Here is a 23,585-nt window from a genome sequence, read left to right on the forward strand (position 1 = left end):
GTTACGCACTTTTCTTGTACACTGTACTAACAAAGGTGTTTAGTTAAACAAGCAAACATTCTATACATAACCTTGCAGTAGACAGCTACTATTGCTTTACCGTTAGAAGCACCTAATTACCAGTTGACTGGCGTGCGGACACTGCACCACGTGGGAGACGCATCAGACGTTTACATACACCCTCACCCAAAGCAGTCACAGCCTTAAAAATGTTTGAATTTCAAATCTACAGGGAAGTAAACATGCAAGAATACCCCATGCAGCACTGTACTCCTGACTGGTGGAGCAGTTCTGCTAGTTGGGTTGGTAGCTAAAAATTAATTTGGTGGGTGAAATAAACTATAAACTATGACCTGTTTCTCTGCTCATAGGTGGAGAGGCAAACCTTTATTTACATACTGAAAGTAACACACAAGAAGAAGTCTTGTGTACAAATGTTCAGCAATGTAAGTGATAACTTTTTAAGGTGAAGTGAAAAGCACTGTTCAGTGCTCTATCTGGGGTGTTAAAGCAACATATTTGCATATTTTTCAGTTTCCGTTTGTGAATAATGTTAGAAAAGCATTGCAGGTTAGTTAATGAGATAATGTTTTGTTACAAGATCATTAAACTCAAAAGTAGAAACTTTCACATAAGAACAATTAATACGTTTTTATTACAGCATAGGTCACCCTGTACTTCAAAACATGAAAGTGTATTGAATGGCTCATTACCAATAGCTTTCATAGAATATTTAGGGGTCAAAATGTAGTATATGAATATGTAAGGACAACCTGCATGTAGAGCAGTGGTTCCCAAACGTTTTCAGTTCACAGCACCCTTAGATTCTCCATAATTTTTTCAAGGCACCCCTCCAAAATAATTACTGAGCAGTCCTGTTTTATCAGTAGTTGGGTCAAAATAACGTAATAAGTATTTAGGTCAGGACAGAAATACTTAGTAAGTTGTTTACAAAAATAATGCACATAAATCCAAGGGAAAAGAATATTTTTATATATTTTTTTTAATATTTCTGTCAAAGAATAATTTACAGCTAATTTTAAGAGGAATAAGATCAAACAAAATAAAACATGTACAAAAAATCATCATTCTGTGCCCACCTTCATCCACACACACTGTGCCCTCCTTCATCCACACACACACTGTGCCCTCCTTCATCCACACACACACTGTGCCCTCCTTCATCCACACACACACTGTGCCCTCCTTCATCCACACACACACACACTGTGCCCTCCTTCATCCACACACACACACACTGTGCCCTCCTTCATCCACACACACGCTGTGCCCTCCTTCATCCACACACACACACACACTGTGCCCTCCTTCATCCACACACACACACACTGTGCCCTCCTTCATCCACACACACACACACACACTGTGCCCTCCTTCATCCACACACACACACACTGTGCCCTCCTTCATCCACACACACACACACTGTGCCCTCCTTCATCCACACACACACACATTGTGCCCTCCTTCATCCACACACACACACTGTGCCCTCCTTCATCCACACACACACACTGTGCCCTCCTTCATCCACACACACACACTGTGCCCTCCTTCATCCACACACACACACTGTGCCCTCCTTCATCCACACACACACACTGTGCCCTCCTTCATCCACACACACACACTGTGCCCTCCTTCATCCACACACACACACACACACACTGTGCCCTCCTTCATCCACACACACACACTGTGCCCTCCTTCATCCACACACACACACACTGTGCCCTCCTTCATCCACACACACACACTGTGCCCTCCTTCATCTACACACACACACTGTGCCCTCCTTCATCTACACACACACACACACTGTGCCCTCCTTCATCCACACACACACACACTGTGCCCTCCTTCATCCACACACACACACTGTGCCCTCCTTCATCCACACACACACACTGTGCCCTCCTTCAGCCACACACACACACACTGTGCCCTCCTTCAGCCACACACACACACACACTGTGCCCTCCTTCAGCCACACACACACACACACACTGTGCCCTCCTTCAGCCACACACACACACACACACTGTGCCCTCCTTCAGCCACACACACACACACACACTGTGCCCTCCTTCAGCCACACACACACACACACACTGTGCCCTCCTTCAGCCACACACACACACACACACTGTGCCCTCCTTCAGCCACACACACACACACACACTGTGCCCTCCTTCAGCCACACACACACACACACACTGTGCCCTCCTTCAGCCACACACACACACACACACTGTGCCCTCCTTCAGCCACACACACACACACACACTGTGCCCTCCTTCAGCCACACACACACACACACACTGTGCCCTCCTTCAGCCACACACACACACACACACTGTGCCCTCCTTCAGCCACACACACACACACACACACACTGTGCCCTCCTTCAGCCACACACACACACACACACTGTGCCCTCCTTCAGCCACACACACACACACACACTGTGCCCTCCTTCAGCCACACACACACACACTGTGCCCTCCTTCAGCCACACACACACACACTGTGCCCTCCTTCAGCCACACACACACACACTGTGCCCTCCTTCAGCCACACACACACACACTGTGCCCTCCTTCATACACACACACACACACACACACACACACTGTGCCCTCCTTCAGCCACACACACACACTGTGCCCTCCTTCATACACACACACACACACACACACACACACACTGTGCCCTCCTTCAGCCACACACACACACTGTGCCCTCCTTCATACACACACACACACACACACACACTGTGCCCTCCTTCAGCCACACACACTGTGCCCTCCTTCAGCCACACACACTGTGCCCTCCTTCAGCCACACACACTGTGCCCTCCTTCAGCCACACACACTGTGCCCTCCTTCAGCCACACACACTGTGCCCTCCTTCAGCCACACACACACACACTGTGCCCTCCTTCAGCCACACACACACACACTGTGCCCTCCTTCATACACACACACACTGTGCCCTCCTTCATACACACACACACACACACTGTGCCCTCCTTCATACACACACACACACACACACACACACACACTGTGCCCTCCTTCATACACACACACACACACTGTGCCCTCCTTCATACACACACACACACACTGTGCCCTCCTTCATCCACACACACACACACACTGTGCCCTCCTTCATACACACACACACACACACACACACACACACACTGTGCCCTCCTTCATCCACACACACACACACACACACACACTGTGCCCTCCTTCATCCACACACACACACACTGTGCCCTCCTTCATCCACACACACACACACTGTGCCCTCCTTCATCCACACACACACACACACACTGTGCCCTCCTTCATCCACACACACACACACACACTGTGCCCTCCTTCATCCACACACACACACACACTGTGCCCTCCTTCATCCACACACACACACACACTGTGCCCTCCTTCATCCACACACACACACACACACACACACACACACACACACACTGTGCCCTCCTTCATCCACACACACACTGTGCCCTCCTTCATCCACACACACACACACACACACACACACACACACTGTGCCCTCCTTCATCCACACACACACACACACACTGTGCCCTCCTTCATCCACACACACACACACACACTGTGCCCTCCTTCATCCACACACACACACACACTGTGCCCTCCTTCATCCACACACACACACACACACACTGTGCCCTCCTTCATCCACACACACACACACACACTGTGCCCTCCTTCATCCACACACACACACACACTGTGCCCTCCTTCATCCACACACACACACACACACACACACACTGTGCCCTCCTTCATCCACACACACACACACACACACACACTGTGCCCTCCTTCATCCACACACACACACACACACTGTGCCCTCCTTCATCCACACACACACACACACACTGTGCCCTCCTTCATCCACACACACACTGTGCCCTCCTTCATCCACACACACACACACACTGTGCCCTCCTTCATCCACACACACACACACACACACACACACACACACACTGTGCCCTCCTTCATCCACACACACACTGTGCCCTCCTTCATACACACACACACACACACACACACACACTGTGCCCTCCTTCATCCACACACACACACACACTGTGCCCTCCTTCATCCACACACACACACACACTGTGCCCTCCTTCATCCACACACACACACACTGTGCCCTCCTTCATCCACACACACACACTGTGCCCTCCTTCATCCACACACACACACACACACACTGTGCCCTCCTTCATACACACACACACTGTGCCCTCCTTCATACACACACACACACACACACACTGTGCCCTCCTTCATACACGCACACACACACACACACACTGTGCCCTCCTTCATCCACACACACACACTGTGCCCTCCTTCATCCACACACACACACACACACACACACTGTGCCCTCCTTCATCCACACACACACACACACACACACACACACACACTGTGCCCTCCTTCATCCACACACACACACACACACACACACACACACACACACACACTGTGCCCTCCTTCATCCACACACACACACACACTGTGCCCTCCTTCATCCACACACACACACACACACTGTGCCCTCCTTCATCCACACACACACACACACACACTGTGCCCTCCTTCATCCACACACACACACACACACACACACACACACACACACACACTGTGCCCTCCTTCATCCACACACACACACACACACACACACACACACTGTGCCCTCCTTCATCCACACACACACACACACACACACTGTGCCCTCCTTCATCCACACACACACACACACACACTGTGCCCTCCTTCATCCACACACACACACTGTGCCCTCCTTCATCCACACACACACACTGTGCCCTCTTTCATCCACACACACACACTGTGCCCTCTTTCATCCACACACACACACTGTGCCCTCCTTCATCCACTCTCTTCTGTCTTCTCTTCTCTCTTCTTACCAATCCGGCGGCACCCGGGACTCAACATCCTCCTCTCTTCTGTCGCTTCTCACTAAATGACGTCACGCCCGACATTCAGTGAGAAGGGAGGAGGATGCTGGGTCCTGGGTGCCGCCGGATTGGTAAGTTTATTTATTTTTTTGTTTTTGTTCCTGGTCACGGCACCCCTGTGACAGCACCATGACACCCCTGGGAGCCGTGGCGCACACTTTGGGAACCCAGGATATAGAGGATTAAGAGGTTATTAAGATAGTTTGACAACAGGGTGTGGCGATTTAAATCAACTTGATTTTAATCGCGATTTAAATCAACTTGATTTTAATCATGATGGTTTTTTTACAAAATATCATTGGTTTAAATCACCATTAAAAAAAAAAATCAGGGTTTTAGCAAGCTTTTAATGGTAATTGGCATACTGTGCAATATGGACCATAGTTCTTTGACCTTTTCATTAGCTGCTCTACTAATAAAAGGTCTGTATCTATGACTAATGCTTGCTGACCTAATTTAATTATGACTTGTGATACAAAGAGGCATAGGCAACAGACCAGTCCAGAAAAGAAACAAATCCAGAATCCAGAGAGATTGACTAACACCACACCAGTGTTTCAAGTTCAGAGAGGAAGGAGAGTTTAAAGAAGTAGCTTATCACTGTAAAAGCAACCCTGTTTAATGACCTCTTGTTTGACCACAATGTTGTGTCAACAGTGGCACCAATAGACTGGTGGAAAATGTACATTGGTTCAGAAACTGTAGCTGGTAATGGAAATATCATGGTAGCAGTAGAGCAATTGCTAACAGCTGCAGCATCATCAGCTTCAGTAGAAAGAATATTTTCCACATTTGGGTTGGGGCAGTCAAAATTGAGAACACTTGGGTACTGACAAATTTGCAAAACGTACTACTTTTTAAGGCATTCAGTAAACCTAATGTGTAGGCTCATTCAGATTTACAAACAGGCAAGGCAATTGCCAACTATTGTAACTTTTAACATAATTGCTGTTTCTTTCCTTTTGCAGTTTGTGTTCTGATTTGTATGTAGTTTGCTGTGCCATGCCATGATTGGTGACACACTCAAGTCATTTAAATTTTACATATTAAAGATACAGTATTTTAAAAGAACTTTGTATTATTGGTTTTACTTGGTTTATTTGTTTACTTGATCATTTAAGAAAATATATATATATATTTTTTTTTTCCCCCCACTCTGACAATCAATATACATAGCAGTGATGCACAGTGAAACACCGCTGTGATTTACCATGCCAGGACTGCACTGGGAGCCCCAGCAAAATCCTATATTTTTACTATTTACCAGCAGCCCAATGCTGCATTTGAATTGAGGGTGTGTTGTGTGCAGGTAAGCGTGGCTGGAGAGACTTCAACTGGCTCCCATTGAAAATGGCAGGTAAAACAATTGTTAATAAATTGGATAACTTTGCAGTGCCCATATTGATACGTGGATCTACATTAAGCAACGTCAAATAGGTTATGGCAGGAGACATCTATGATTTCTCCTGCGATGAACCCTGCATAAAATTATGCAATGGCTAGTTTACGGATAAAGCTGCTGTTTTCTGTTTTTATTGCTGACTGCACCACCTTAGTAAATAGGCCCTTAGTAGACCATTTTAAAAAGACAGTCTGAAATTCAAACGCAAAAAAAAGTTTTAACTGCTATAACTCTTGAGAAATGTTGAGAATTCCATTAAAACGTTTTTTTTTTTTAAATTGAAGTATTTGTTACCTGTAGATATCCATTTTTTTGTTGTAAATCACAATACAAATGTCTTAACACACCATTTTTGGACCAAATTTTGTGAATGGTCACCTCTTTTGTGTGTGTCATTATGCCTATGGCCAGGACTCTTTACAGTTTGAGTTTTTAGGTCTTCATTTATTTTTGTGTTAGCTGCTTGATCTTTACAAATGATCTTTGTTTACCAGTAGAAATAATGGTCAATGGCTGTTGGGTAGATGGCTGTGATAGTTAGCGATTTCTGGCATAGTCACTCCCCATGCCTAGTTAAGCACTAAATATGAGGCTGTATATGGCCTAGTTCAGGCAATGGGAGTGGGTGGACCTATGCTGAATTTCAATTGGCTCTTGTTAAAGGTGTCACTCTGGTGCTCCTTGTTCGTATCTGCAATGAAACTTTGAATTATGCTGCTGTCAAGTGTATTTATATTGAGATTATCCCTGACCATGGTCAACTGAAATAGTTACCAACTTTTTACACCTATATATTTTCCAAGAGAGCTATTGGTATTATGGTACCCGCACACAATTTGGTAGATTCATCTGAAATGAGCATATTTGACCTGATAAAGACCTGGTTGGATTAGACAGACTTTTTATCGCGCTGGGCATTGAAGTAGTGGGAAACATTGTGCCCCTTGTTACCTGCTTATGCAGCTCATCTACTGAATGTTCATGCTGTGTGAACATATTGAAAAGTGTTTAGTCTGCTTTAGTTGAGAAAGCATCTGATAGTCTTATTAGATCACCTTTGTGACAAAACATGAATAGATGCAGCATTAAAGAGTACAACCTCAAAACCAGCAACTTTCACTGTACCAAAACCCAGCAGCCTGTGTCTGCCGCTATCAGCTGCTGCTTGTTGCTGCCTCCCTTAGTGTCTGCCACAGGTTTGCCACATGATCAGGTTGATCCCTTTTTAATCTGTAGCAGTCAGTCAGTTTCCACTTAACTGCAAATATTTGGCAGTGGCACATGATATTCTTAACTTGTAAAACATGTTCGTATGTGTACTTTACAAAGTCGTGACTGGGCATCCTGTGTTTCTCTAGGCCCTTGCTCCTGGTGATTATTGCTATCTGCTGGCTTACACAACCTATTGGTCAGGAGAGTAACAAATTGCTTAAAAACAAAGGAACCTGTGTTTTTTTTAAAGGACTCTGGGTTTTAGGAGTCTGTCCCATGAGGAGAGGCTTATTAAGAGGGAGGTGGACTAATGTAAATTGACTTTGTCATAATATAGTTGAGAATTTAAAATATGAATGACAAGTTATTTTTTTTGTTTAGTTTTCAAAGCAAATTCAATTTATATTTGAACACCACCACTGTGGCGGTATGTTGGGACAATGGCGTCTCTAGGCACAATACACAAAACTGCATTTTAATTTTTAAGTACATGTGATGTGTTTAATACATTTTTAGCAATACAATCTATTGTACTGGCATATTAATGTATGAGAAATAGGATATGCTGTGTTTTAAAATTTAAATGCTGAGTTAAAATTTTAGAACCTAATATTGGGTACAGTACCATATATATTTTTTTGCACTGTTTAACACGTTAATAAATGCATAAAAAAGCATAAAGGTTGTTGATCTAAAATGAACTTTTAAAGTCGAAACAAGCTTACACCCTATATATCTGCTCTTGTACTTCAAGTTTTATAATTTATGGCTGAATTTCAATGTTATAAATGGTCCATCACATATCCCTCACTCCTTGTGGACGATATAAGTTAGATACAGGCCTTGCGGAGCTGGATGTGGGGTATTGGTGAGGTGTTCCGTAAAATTCCTCTTCAAGAGACTACAGCTCCAGTCTGAAAATCACTAGGGTATTTCCCGACACCCCTGTGCTGTGGATACCAGGGTAATAGAAAAAAAAGCGTCCCCAGAAATGGAAACTTTGCCGCGTCAGTGTAGCGAGAACGGGGTGCTTATAGCCCTTGCTCATTATGTGTGTATATGTATGTGAGTGTGTGTGTGTATACACAAACTAATGTATGATGCAGGTACTGTATAAAGCTATACTGTATATTTTTATACAAGAAGATTGTGACTTGGCTCTTCCCATTTTCCCACTCGATCTGCTCTACTGTTCATGCTGCACTGTTCATGGAATGAAAATATTTTTGACCGCTTGGAATGTTCAAAGCAGAAGATTACTTTATTAGTAATTATGCCAAGCAAAATGATGGTACTGCTCATTATTTTATTTTGATTGGGGGGATGGAGGTGGTTGGATCTGTTCACATACAAAGTGCCTTGCAGCATGAAAGTGGCTACATGAAAATGAAATTCATGCTTTCCTATCACACTGCTAAATTTAGCCCCATCGTGCTAGCAGCCTCTCTTGGGGATTTGAGCAGTTAACTAAGAAGAGAAAGGGAGCTGTACTATTGTAACAGATATTTGGTTGTATTTTCAAAATTGTTCCCCACTGTGGTGTAACCTTTATAGTGCCACGCAGAAATTTAAAGGGACCATATCAATTTATCTTCCCTGCTGGATTGTAAGCTCTCATGACCACAGCCTTCTCTCACCTGCCCCACCTCATTCCCCTGTGCATCTTGGTACTATTCTGTACTATGCTCTTTATATTTTGTTCTGTACGTTAATTGTCTTGGTATTGCATTTATGCTTTTTGAATGTTCTGTATTTTGCATTTGGTACCTCTACGATTTTAAGGGCTTTGCTCTATTTCTCTTATTTCTGAACTGCACTACAGAATTCTGTGGTGCCTTATAAATCAGTAATATTTACACAGATGTAACTTTATTTTTTATTTCTCTTTTGTAATCAGTAATTTTATTTACATATTGCATACTTGTCTGATCTGTGTTTACCATTTTTCTCTGTCAAGTGAGTGACAAAAAATGCAGATTCACTCCTCCCTCAAACTGGATTAGTTGGTTTGACCAAGGATCCTACAAGATGCATTTACTTACACCTTAAGTCAATCACTCCATAAAACTCATATGGTTCTATTCATAGCTGTGTGTTTTTACTTGATCTCTCTTTTCTTTTGCAATTTTACAGTTGCTCCCATAGATTATAGTAAATAAGCTGATAATTGGGTATAAACAAAAGGCATAGTCTCAGAACATTTAATTATGACTGTTTAGGAAACTTTACAACATCTGAGCAATGCTCATGCATGTCATCCTCATCATGCTTGCTGAAAAATTACCATAATGGCGTGCTCCACCTAAAGAATTATTCATACTTTAATCACTTCACGTGTTGTGGGGCTGCTAGCCCTTGAACAACAAAGACCCTCGTGCACTTGGCAGTCTGCAATTTATATAACTACATCTTAAAAAAAAAAAAAACATTTATTTAAGGATGAGCTTCATAATGCACTATTTGTATGGTTTATGGTGGGCAAAATACATACAACTTTTGCCGGCTGGCAAAATTTTCTGGGGAGACCACTGAAGCGGACATGTCTTAAAGCAGCATTCTTGGCAAATCGTTGCATTTCCATTGGGCTGTTGCTTTCCTCAGAGAAGAGTCCTAGAAACTGAATGCTGAAACAGTTTTTCTTGGTGGTGTTCTGTTCTCTGTAGTATAGCACCTACAAACGTTTGTTTGGCATTCTAAAATGGGTATGAGCAGCAGGTTGAATAGGAAGCTTTGCAGTTTCTTATTGGTCTGAGTGGTCATACGATCAGAGCCTGTACATGTAGCACCAGAAATGGAGGATCCCCAGGAAAAAGTTTCTAATTTTGCAGGCTTCGAAGGGCATGGAGCATCTTAATGAAAAAATAGAAACGTATGCTGCCTTTAAATTATGCTGTTGGTAGGGAAGGGTTACCCAGGGTCTCTACAGGTTTCCAAAAAAACTGACATGTTCTTTTTTTTTCTCTTCACCTCATGTTCACATTGACAGCTGCATAACCTTAAGGCATGTTCAGAATCTTATTGCTGTAAATGAGGTGCCTCGCTTCTTTGCTGTAGGAGCATCATGTAGAAGATTCAGTCTGACTGGCAGCTGAGAAGGCACATATCTAGTCCGTCCTTCCATGTGTTTTTTTTTATTATTATTATTAAATAGGTAAAGGGCAATATTGTAACACTAAACTGTTCTAATGATGCGAATATGTGTACAAAATTGCAAGTAAGCTGCAGTGATGAAAGAAAGGGCTACAAATCATGTACCACAACAAAGAATAAAGAAAATTATCACCGTGCTAATTACCAGCAAAAATGATCAAATCTCTGTAGATGTGCTTAATTTAGATAATACATCATAATTTAATTAAGTTTTTAGGCTCCTCTAACAGTAAATACTTAAACAAATAATTTTACTAAATAAAATAACGTATATGAACATTAAATAGATGAAGTCTTCAATATTTTTACCATACAAACTCTTATTATATTTATTATACCTTAATCGATCCATCTCTCAATCGGATATATGCGTCTAGAAGCACTATTTCATATCTGTGTTCAGATAATATCTGTCTCTATGCTGAATACAAAACCAGTAAAGTTTCAGAGAGTGCCATTGTGTTCATTGAAAATAACAGTGACCATTAACCCCAAATAACTCTCAAAGGAACAGTCAGTTCAGATGGGACACTTGTTGCCTTGTAAGTGAAATGTTGTCATGATTTTTGTTTGTTTAGCTAGACTTGCTTTTTTGTCCCAGTGAACTTCCTTATAGTAATTGAATCCTGTACATTTGTTTTCTAAATTTACCCATAATGACTTGTCTGACAAAAAAAATTCTATTTGATTTAGGGCATCTTTTACTTTATAAATGGTACTAGAAGAAAAAATAAAAAACTTTGTTGCTATTTGGTATATTTCCTACAGCAATATAGTTCACTGTAATGGTTCACCGGAACTTAAAATAGTAGGCTAGGTGGTCATAATCAATTACTTAATGGTAGCAGCACTGTGCATTCTGCCCGTCTCTACCTTAACAAAACATGGAGCACTTTTTGGTTACATAATGCTTGTAAATGTGAGTCCAAGTCGTGCTTCTTAAACAAAGACAAGAGCTAGGGAGTTTATTGTGCATCTCGAGTTCGAGAGCAATCTTTTATGAAATGTGTATAGCCTCTGTTTGAATTAAATTGTGTACCAAGTGCTATGCCAGTAAGGGCTTGGACGTTACTGCCATTTGCAGACAGACTGTTTCACCGTTGTTTGGGCTTCTCAGTGCAAGTCAGGGTTTGTGGCTCAGCTTGCAAAGTGCAAGAAAGACACTCAATGATCATTTTTAGTAGCTCCAGGAGTTTATTGGGAAATGAAAAGATCATCGTAGCTAGGTCTGTTTTTCAAATGTGTGTCTACTTTATTAAACTGTAAGCTTTGACTGAACACTTTTCAGAGCTTTTTTTCAGGAAAATATTTATTTCTTGTTCTTTTCTTCACCTTGATTTTTAAATGTTTGACACCATGCTGAGCTGATCTTTGAATAGCAGGAGAACACAAACTGGTGAAATAACAGCAAAACTATTTTGAGAGACTTGCAATTATCACACTACATGGTGTAAGCTGCATGCTAGAAATGGGTCACCCTGTATAGCAGATGTAACCATAGATGTTGAAGAAGCAGTAGAAAAGATAGCAAATTATTTGGCTTACATTTTTTTTCTTTAATATTCCACTGTATGTTTAACTTTGAGCTTTCTTGTCACTAATATGCCTTGCAATGCTTTTTTCCCCCAAAGACATTTTTGTAAGTTTGCTAAAATAAATGTGTATTATTAAAGTAATTTTATCGTTTTCAAATAAGCATTGCCCAATCGATTGTATTGTGTTTCCGAAGCACAAAGTGATTTATTTTAGCAGATGTAAAGTTTAACAGTTCAATACATGATTGTAATATAATATAATACAGTACAGCCAATACCAAAAGATAAATACCATACCGCTGCGCTAACCACGGGCACCAGTGGACAGTAATTCACCCTTGAATACTGTGATCAGAGTAGACTGAGGCTAGTGGGGGTGCAGCTATGATTATATATACAGTCAGTGTTACAGAGTGAACAATAGAGATGACGTGGTTTGCTTCTATAGGTCCAGACATCAGATGGGTCCAGGGTAAACAGGTCATAGGCTGGTTCAATCTAAGGAATCCAAAGGTGGGGGTAATCTCTCCAGGGGATCTGCTCCTTTCTTCCCGCCAATGCTCCAGTTACAACTTAGTCCATTAGCATTTCATAGCCAGCATCATACAAAGGTTTATTCTCTAACATCAACAACTAAAGTATGCAATGTGCGATCTCTTCGCCGAATGCACCGGACAGCTGCTGATGATTGGGGGTTTAATATGATACTAGACATGACACCTTTCCTATAACTTGAACCTTAAATATCACTGAAGTGTACATATAATCATATTATATAAACTAATAATAAACCAAATACTATCTGCTCATAAATTACAGTGTAACGGAACCAATATGAATTATATAAATAAATGTTGTAATGCGAGTGTGTACGTGCTTATTTTACCTTGCGATCGCCGTATGCCACGTGTAGCGTGGCATACTGAGTGCAATCGACCAATAAAACAATATTAAGCAATATACTTTCGTTCATCCAATTATACGACTTCGACAGTTCCACCCTTTGATAGTATAATTAACTATCACCTTAAAGATGTTATATGCAGGATGTCAGAACCACCTTTCATTGTTATGTAATGCAAGTCCCCCTTGGGGTATGACCACGTTGTTTGTAGATCTAAACAAGTTATCATAAGAGAGAGTCTTAATCCTCAAAATGATTTCTTCTTTTACTATAGACCGTACACTTCTGGAGCTTGGAGATAACCTTTTGTATGCCCTTCAAGGGTGCAATAAAACACGTAATACATTATTTGGAAAGTTACAGAGTGCAGCTGACCGATAAAACAATATTAACCAATATACTTTCGTTCATCCAATTATACGACTTCGACAGTATATAGAATTGTGCAATTTGCACATTTGAATATTAACACATTTATGGAAAATTTCAATGGGTCTTCATTTGTTAGACTGTAAGTTGTATGATATGCAATTAAAACGACAATCCCATGAAAAAAGTAGTGTGTGTTTTTTATTTTTTTTATTTTGTAACATAAATTATTGTGGCAAGCTTTAAGAAAAAATTGCAATTATCATTTTTCCTTGGTTTGTTAATTCAGGTGGCTATTAATGATTTATAATTTTGCAGCACTTACAGTATCATGCGACTTCCATAGCTTCCACAGTCACATGGCATATAATGTAGTGAGCTGTTTAGATTTGGGCCACCCTTTTTTGCTTTGGTTGCACTGTAAATGCCCCCCTCTGTTTTCACATGAAATGCTGAGAATTATGTGTTCGTTTTATGTGACTGTCAGCCATAGTTGTCTGCCCTCCAGAAAGATTTTGATGAGGATTTGTAGGATGAAAGCCAAGAGAAATAGTTATAAGGTAGATTCTCAAAAGGCTCTTTCTTGCCTTGCTATTTAAAGGGGAAAAAAACTATGTGGGTTTACATCACCACCTCGTACAACCGACTTTATCAGGAAAATTTCTCCTGCCTCCTGAGAAGATTTGGACAAGATCTCGGGTTGTAGCAGAGCTATATAATTTTGTGGCTGGGGAGGGATCATCACCATTAAGATGAGCCTGATCCCTAAACTTCTGTATCTATTCCAGACCATCACGGTGAGGATACGAGATTCCATGTTCTGAGACCTGCATTCCTCCTTTTTGAAATCTATCTGGCGTGGCAAACCACCTAGAATCTCTGACTGTCTTTAAGAAACCCAGGGCCCATGGGGGCAGAGACTTCCTGGATATCAAGTTCTACTTTTTGTCGTCCCACATGAGCAAGGTGGCAGTCACCTCTATTCCCCGTCAGACTATAGGGATCAACTTTTTAGCTTCCCTCTGGGGAGTACCTGCGGCCTCCTCCCTTTCGTCTCTCAGGTTCTGCCTATCTCTCTGGGACTCATGCTGGACTAGATACAAACTGTCCACCCCTGTCTCGCCCTTTATTCCACTCTAGAACAACCCACTCTTTTTTCCCTGGACTTCCTCCCCACACTTCAGTAACTCCGGCTAGGATAGGGAGAAGCTTGCTAAACATTTGTCTAGTAGATGGTAGGGCAGCTTTGCAACTTATGCCTGAAAAGGGATGATAATAATGCTAGTGGTTAAAGATGAGGAAAATTTGAACATGGCAGGTGAGGTACTTCCGAAGATCAAGATGTAATAAGAGGAAGGAATGTAGCAAGTCACGAGGACAGGGGGTGGTTTCCTTTTATAGACAGAATATTTAATTTTAATCTGGAGTCTGTAGAGAAAGGGAGCAGCAATATAAACTTAGGTTGTTTATCAGAATTTGGCAACAGTATTGGTAGACTGAAAGACTAGTAGCAGAAATATGCATTCTGTTTAACTGCTACCTTTTTAGTTCACATTTTTTATATCCGTTTTTGAAGTTATTTTACTGATGCATTATATAATAGATGTTTTTTTAAGCGTTCCTGCCTAGGTGCCACTTTTGGCAATAGATTTGAGATTGTCCCTTTTTACAGTGTTTTAAAGCTTGTAACCATAGTGATGTATAATGGTAAAACTGTTAGCTATTTAGATACCCTTGGAGCAAGGATCTTCACTCACCCCCAAAATACTCTTCAGGCACTGGTTTCCTCCCCTGTTCAGACAGAATGGTGTATGCTATTTTTAGTCTTTTTTTTTTTCTCTCTATTCTTATTGCTGGAGATTTTTTCTTTTCTCCCTTGAATTATTTATCATTGTTCAGAGCTGAGTGGATTGATAATTTTCCAGTCTTATTAGCTGCCACGTGCTTGCCTTTAGCCCTTGACAGATTTGGTTCATGTCCTGCGATGCGGACACTGGGTTATATCATAGCAAGGAATTCTGGGAAAACATTCAACTGCAGTAAATAATAGAAATATTGTTTAGTTTTCTGTTATATATCAGGAATTGGAGAAGCATGAATGTTCCCTTCAGGCAGTGTGGGTTCTGAGTTTAAGCAGCTGCTGTCCATTTTAGCACTGGAGGGACTTATAGTTAATTGAATAAGTAAGTTCCTCTGATTTGACCCAATGAAAAGCCCTAGAGTCATGCATTGATTTTAATAATTTGTGCAACAAATTAGAAAACCAATACATAGATGTACTATGTATAGTAAAATAAAATAAAAATTCATATGCCAGGTCACTTGACAAACTGTTTTTTCTTCTACTTATTTGTATGTGAAAAAATAAATAAATAAAGAAATTGTTATTCACTTTACATATGTAATTTGCTGCCATTTTTAAATGACAATTTCTCTTAGTGTGTGAAATGATTTAAAATCTCCCTGCTTTTAGCTAGTCTAACTATAGAGAGTGGACAAACAGTGCACGAGACACCTGCTAAAGAGCCTAGATTTAGAGAATGCGTCACAAGCAGAGAATGTTTGGAGGGCTTTCAGGTAATATTTCCTCTAATCTTATTGTTCCTGAGCCAGGCTTTGTTGACTTTTGCATGACTCTTGTCCAATACAAATTAAGCTGCCTATAGAGAATCTTTACCCAATGTAGTGTTCCCCATGAGATATGTAGATTATTTTGTAGCACTGTGCATAAGAGGGGCATCTAAAAAATGTTTTTCTCAAAAATGCAATAATTCTCCTTTAAGGACATTAAAAATCTTCTGGTGCAGGGTCTGATTTACTTTTCCGCTCCATTTTGGACAATCTTTGGGGACTAATTTATGTAATTTAGATATTTTAAATGGTCTGTCTGTTTTTAGAATATATCCACTCAACCTACCTTTTTTTAAGTACACTTAAAAAAAGGTAGGTTATCCTTAACAGAGAACTTGATTTCTACATTTATCATGAAAGTGCTCCTGTTGCCACCTTTTGTTGGCAGAATCAATATCTAGTCACAGTTTGTGACATCACTGGGATTCGAGGCACTTCGCTATACTATGCAATGCAAAAATTAATATTGCATACTTTCAGTGGTCAGATTATTGCAAAAATTGTAGAATGCTCGCTTAGCTTTTCCATGTAGTCCCTTTGGAACAAAACATCTCTCAGAATTGAAAGTGAGCTTGTTTTGGACCTCGAATACTTAATAATCAACGTTTTTAAATGATCTTTCCTTATAATGTCCCAATGAAAAGGTGTGTGTCTATTTATCTAGGTTACCTCTCCTGAGAAGGTCAGAGATATATGGAGTGGAAGCATTAGTGTGGGCATACTTCCAGGATTCAGTTCAAGCTACTCGCCCAAATACACAATGTGGAGGGGTTTACAGAGTGGGGCAGTAGATGAGCAGTGGCAGGAGAGGAAGAGTAGTCTACCCGCAGCATTCAGGTTGTATTGTAGAGGGAAGACTAGTGAAGAGGAGGTTACACTAGATAAGGCGGGAAATAATGAGTGAGTGAACCAGGGTTGTAAATACTTCCTGGATGGGCCTACTTTTGTGTTGTGGAGGAAGGTACAGGACTGTAAAAGGGTCTGGATGTGAGGGTGGATTTAAGGATACCACAGAGGCAGTGTGCTTGGGGGGGGTTAGAGGAAAGAGTAAGAAAGTAAAGTTGTTGACTGTGTGGGATGGGCAGTAGTAATAACAGGTGGAAAAATGTTCAGTACAGATTTGGACCTGTGACCGGATGGGCTTACTTTGTCACCTGGTCTGTTGGGGAAGAGGATGAAGGGATGTTAGTTTATCTGAATGTATCCCTGAATTCCCCACTAAACCAGCGAAAATCTAATGGAGGATAATAATAGACAAAAGGTGCCTTCTAGTGCAGTAAATTGTATTAAGATTAAATGATATTTAAGAACAATATTTAAGAGCAATAAACAAATGTCACCAATGCATTTTGTCTAGACTCCTATTGGCCCTTATGACTTCCTCATGGGGTATATAATATCAAAAGTTAGAAGGGTTTATATATTCTATACATAAATCATTCCAAATACGCACGGACAAACAATTACTTACATGGACTTACGAATTTGTACACAGCACCATAATGTTGCTTCAGGTTATCTGAATAAGTTTTATACAGATCAGTTAAGGCCAGAGCGTCTCTTTCGGTACTCTGACAACGGTCTCTGACAACCAATTTAAATCAGAGTGACACTTCCACCCTTCATAGAATATGGAATCTGATGATGGAATCGTCACTGGACCTAGCAATAACAAGCATATATAGAATGCCAAATCCTGGAATGTGAAACCGCTCTTTTTGAGTATATTGAACTGCAGATCACATCAACCATACATATAGGCGTGCTATCCAACTAAATTCATACATGAAGCTAATCATATGTAACCAGTACATAAATTGTGAAAAAAACAAACTGTCCCAAAATCTATCTGTACAATCTATGATTGATAAAACACCAAATCAGCCTTATGGCCTACCATAACGGCTCCAGCTATAGAGCAGGAAAAACAAAACTGCAAAATTATATCCACACAAAAACCATAATAACACAAGTAAATGCAAATTCTGCACAATGTTGTTTATGTGCATCCACATTTTGCTGGTCTTTGATGCTACTTTGTCTGGAGTACAATATTTTTGCTCTCATTCCTCTGGAGGAAGAGCAGTTGAAAGCCAATGAATAACTATGGCTAATAGTAGACATTGTTTCAGGCATTTTTTGATGAACTTTATTCTTGAGAAAATGCTTTAAAATGCTCCTCTGAATAAACCTCACTTTGCACTATGTATTGAACAAGATGCACATGGCAACAGTGGAAACCCTGAGTCACAGTGCTGGGACAAAAGCATATGTTTTTCTGGTGGTTTGTTTTTTTTCCCCATCTGATCCTCCGTTTACACTGCCGTCCGTGTGACCAGCCAGCAAGTGCACACATGGTTCAATAATCCGGTGACTGCAGTATTTTCAGTGCTTTCTTATGTCTAATTCATGTGGAATAGGTGTGTATAGTCATGTTTTGCCTTGTTGGTAATACATTCTTGTACTGAAGGTTATGATCCTGGCTTTGTTTGTTACCCACAATGTTTGCGTTTGTTTGCCACCCCCCACCTCCTTTGCAAGGTACACTGTGTCTTTAAGCAGCTGTGGAGGTTGTTCCATTAAAGAGTGTTTTGAATGAGAGCAAGAGGGAGAGTGAGCGTGTGTGTGTGTGGGTGGCTGTGTGCGCCACTATTGGCAGAACTCTCAGTGTGACAGCGGATGGGAACAGCTGGGCTCTGCCCTGCTTCAGAGCAGCTTGTCAGAGCAATTATCTTGGCAAAGGAAAGGCAGCCAGAGTCCATAGCACTCCATTCACAAGGAGAGCAAAAAAAGAAAAAGGGAGGGGGTGAAATCTGAAGCAGTTAGTGAGAAAAACGGTTTGTGAAGGGAAAAAAAAATCCAGCTTCCGAATCGTTGTTGAAATCAATCTGCTCCAGCACCTCATAAAGATGATCTCCTTCATAGGGTGGAATAGCTGATTTTCGTCAGATTCAGAGTCCCTCTTACCCCCACCCAACGGTGAGTGCAACTAATTTGTATGCAGCGGTCATCGGTCCATCCCTTCCTGTTTAGTGTTTTATCCCATTCATAAACTCTGTCAGAAACGATCAGGCCATTTGATGCTTTTCACTCCCCTTTTCTCGATAAATAGGTTGAAAATATACATAAGCGCACAAGGCATGTTTGCAGCAATTCCTATTGAGAGAGACTCAATGTATGGACACATTCATGCTCTCTTATTGTGTATCATAAACATATCTATGTTCATCATTTTTGGTGGTGCTTGTCTCTTATGTCTGTTCATGGAATGAAATGATTCAGAAAGCTGAAATGTGCATGTATCGATCTATATATTATATTTTCTGCAATAGAATTGATTTACCTAAATGTTAGGCAATCATATGTTGGTGATTTTCTCACAGAGAACAATGCATAGTCTGTGCAGAAGAATTGTGTTACAGGCTCATTATTGCTTATTTTTTGTTGTTCATTCACCCCTCCATCCATTCATTTTTTTTCATGACGTCATAGTTGTGCCTTTGGCATTTAGGGGATTCCCATTGTCAGCTGCTAAGCTTTGATGAAGAAATCGATCACTTCTAATACATGTCTTCCTGTTGTACACACACTGTTTTCTGATTATGTTTCAATGACCCAATATGTTCTTTCAACTTGCCCAAAAATGTTACTGGAACAGAAATGGAGCCTCGGCTGCGTTCTGTGCTTGGATTTACATGGTTACTTCTGCTTATAAAATCTATTCTTGCTTTCAAAATTATTGCTTTGTCTACATTGCAGAATTAATATACTCACTGCAGAACACATTGTAAGATGCTTGCAGTGGTTCATGAGATGATATTTTATTTGTGTGACATCTTTAAAATAAAAGGACCACTAAAGAACTAATAAATGTGAACGTAAGGTCTAAAAATATGGTAAAAACTGTAAATAGCTTTCTCTTTTTTTTTTGTTTTTGTGGGGTAGCTTTCTACAAGGTATATAAGTAAATCGACAGATTGCAGAGGCTTGACTTCATTTTCTCCCACCTTAATTGCTGCTTGTTCTTGCCACAGACAAATGTCTCTTAAAAACTAGTGCCATGTGCCGAGTCCTTGTCTAGCTTCTGTTTTATTTTTAATTAGGCAAAAAAAGAAACAGACAACTGCTAACAGCCCTCGCAAACCCCCTCCTTCACTACATCCCCCACAGCCACCTGCTTATCAAAAGCACATTCCCACCGGCTCGCACACCAATGGGATTTTTTTTTCCTGTTTTCCGGTTGGTGGAAAAATGCAGATACTGGAAAAGTAGCATAGGCCACATAAGGTGCAAATGAGACTACCAGTTCCCAACTCTCATTGGACCACGATGCTTTGAGTTTTGGCATCTATGTTATTACATTGTACTTAAGTGGTTTCACCTACTTCAATACATGTGTTTTGCCTACAGTGGGGGCACCTCTTTTGAAAATCCATCATTTGTTTAATTCAAGATAGTCATGGTACTCGCTGCTGGCTTCCTCTAGTTATTCTCTCTGAGAACTCAAAGCAGGAAGCTAAATGGTAGCTGGCTCTTTATAGGATAATCTCTGTGGTCTTTCAATCAAGAGTCTGCTGTCATTTCTAGCCCTAACTTGCTTCCGTGCCACCTCAAGTGCTTAAAGATGATTATAAAGGCTGGGCAGTCTAAGTTCCCAGTAATTGTATGTAGCAGTTATAGACAAGTGTCTGGAACCCTCTCTTGCTTGAGCCCCCCGATATCATGGTGTGGCAATATCTTTCTACTTGTGTTTCAACAATGTGCCTATTTGCCATCTTGAAAGATGTATTATTTAACTGCTAACAGCCGTCGCAGTCCCCTCTTGCTTTGGTGGGACATAAAATAAGCCATTTCTTTTCTCTGCCATCAAGCCGTTTTACTGGCCTATGCAGTAATGTAAGACACCCTCCCATATCTCAAGATTATGGGGGGGCGGGGGGGGCATATACTTCAGGAGCTGAATGTGTGTGTTTGTTGCTACACTTTTCTTTTTCTTTTTTTTTTTTTTTTACACCTGCTCTGAATTTTGGGATACATTTCAGCCATCAGATTATTACTTTGCCTTGTTACCTATCACTCGCCAATTATCAGATGAGATATAACGTACTGCATAACAGCATAATGCACTGCTCAGTTTCAGTTTGGATAAATTATTTGGTTACAGACAATTCCCATAAGAGGGCTGTTCATGGGTCGTTGTACTAAATCAGACCCATGCTGGTTAGGATGTAGCACCACACAGCTAACAATCCATTGGAGGTGCCGCAAACTTATTTTAAAAGAAGATCCTCTTCCCTTTTTGTTTTCTTACCCCTACTATTCCAATTTGTTTTGTGACCTGCTGGGAGCAACTTTATTTTACCAGTGCTACTAAATTCACTCCATTTTTCATTTAATCCACTCAGCTAATTTGTATCATTAAGCACAATATGTTCTTACATAATAAGACTTTAATTTATCTGACACAAAAGGAATAAGCACATTTTTTAAATGTTATTGGTGACTGTGATTTTTGTGCTTAATTTAAATGAAAAGCTTATGTTAAAATTGCTGTTTCTGCTACTTCATCAATTCTGCCCTCCTTAGAATCTGCTTCTCCTCCTCTCTCAAACAAGCTGCATAGCATCTGTCCTGATGCATCTACGTCAGCTGGGATTTCCGTCTGTATGACGCAGGTTGGCAGTGTGAAGTCGAAAGATGGAGAGGGGAGAGACTGGGAGCGGATTATCAGCATTGGCTGTTGAGAAAATTCTAAGAAAACCAGGGCACAAATAACCCTGCGTTGACCTTGATAAGCTTAGGAAGTGCCCTACTGTATTACTGTGTCTTGACATAATTGTAAGAAAAGGATAATTTCCATGTAAGCTATTCAGGGAACCCCCATGGAGGATATCCCTATGTCTTGGTTGCCAAGTGACTGTTGTGACGTCAATGGCAGTTCCCAGGCTAAAAAAAAAATGTAGTAACCTATTAACTGCCAATAGGTCTGCAATGCAGTCTTTCGTTATTTGTAGTGATCAGTCCTCGGGCTTGAACATGTTAGGGCAGACAAGGGGAGGTAGGGATATATAAATCCTGACCATCAGTAGAATTGATTGCTTTGAACCCAAAATGCAGAAGGGAGGGATCCTGTGGTATCTTTACACAGATTATTTTTTAAAAATGAAAATGTGCAAGAGCATGTTCTCCCTGATATTATATCATACTAATAAAATTCAGCATGTTTCCTGATATAGAATCTCACATGTAAGCACATGTGCGCAAGTCCTGAATGCCCTAGCTCTGTATACAGTTTATTGTATAATTAGATATGCGTAAAAGATTGCATTTATTGTATTCCTTTTATAAAATATAATAACCCTTATTAGAACAAAATATTATTTGCATGACATTTTTGCCTACCTCATAATCACACGTTTCACAGACAGGTTATCGGTTAAAGAATTGTTGGTTAAAGGACGATGCTTGAATTACATGATTCATTATTACCATTATTATTATTATTCATTATTAATAATTACATGAAATTTTACGTTTTCTAAAAATAGTCTGTGTAACTGGGAAGTTGCTGTATGTTTTACATCATTGCTTTAGTTGAACATTCAAAACAAGTTCAGATCTGCATCGAGAAAATTCTTTAAAATATTGTAGTCCTTATACAGTAATGGCCAAAAGTTTTGAGAATGGCACAAATATTTTTCATCAAGTCTGCTGACTGTTTTTATGATGGCAATTTGCATATACTTCAAAAGGGCATGAAGAGTGATCAGATGAATTGCAATTCTTTCTTTGCCATGACAATGAACTTAATCCCAAAAACAACATTTCCACTACATGTCAGCTGGTCCTTTTGTGGCAGGGCTAAAATCAGGTCAGTGATTCTCTCCTTAACACAGGTAAGAGTGTTGATGAGGACAAGACTGGAGATCACTCTGTCATGCCGATTGAGTTGAATAACAGACTGGAAGCTTGAACAGGAGGATGGTGCTTGAAATCATTGTTCTTCCTCTAAAGCATAGTTACCTGCAAGGAAACATGTGCAGTCATCATTGCTTTGCACAAAAAGGGCTTCACAGGCAAGGATATTGCAGCAAAATTGCACCTAAATCAACCATTTATCAGATCAGCAAAAACTTCAAGGAGAGGGGTTCAATAGTCGTAAAGAAGGCTCCAGGGCGCCAAAGAACGTCCAGCAAGTGCCAAGACCGTCAACTGCGGACTATAAAACCATATACTTTTTCTAGCCCTCTGGTTCCCCATATTTCTCACACATATTTAGACTTGTGTATCTTCTAT

The 23,585-nt window shown here is 40.7% G+C and overlaps 1 protein-coding gene across 16 annotated transcripts in view; it reads left to right on the forward strand.

Annotated features, from left to right (window-relative positions):
* R3HDM2 (R3H domain containing 2) overlaps positions 1 to 23,585 on the forward strand; it is a 95,756-nt gene that overhangs the window by 20,663 nt on the left and 51,508 nt on the right. The window contains exon 1 of one of the 16 annotated variants that reach the window (XM_075199387.1): positions 19,090 to 19,268. The exons of the other annotated variants lie outside the window; for them this stretch is intronic. The gene's annotated coding sequence lies outside the window, so the exon portion shown is untranslated. Of the gene's footprint in view, positions 1 to 19,089; positions 19,269 to 23,585 lie in introns of those variants that run through there. 16 annotated transcript variants of the gene reach the window in all.

This window comes from Mixophyes fleayi, chromosome 2, assembly GCF_038048845.1.
Source record: "Mixophyes fleayi isolate aMixFle1 chromosome 2, aMixFle1.hap1, whole genome shotgun sequence".
NCBI classification, from domain to species: Eukaryota; Metazoa; Chordata; class Amphibia; order Anura; family Limnodynastidae; genus Mixophyes; species Mixophyes fleayi.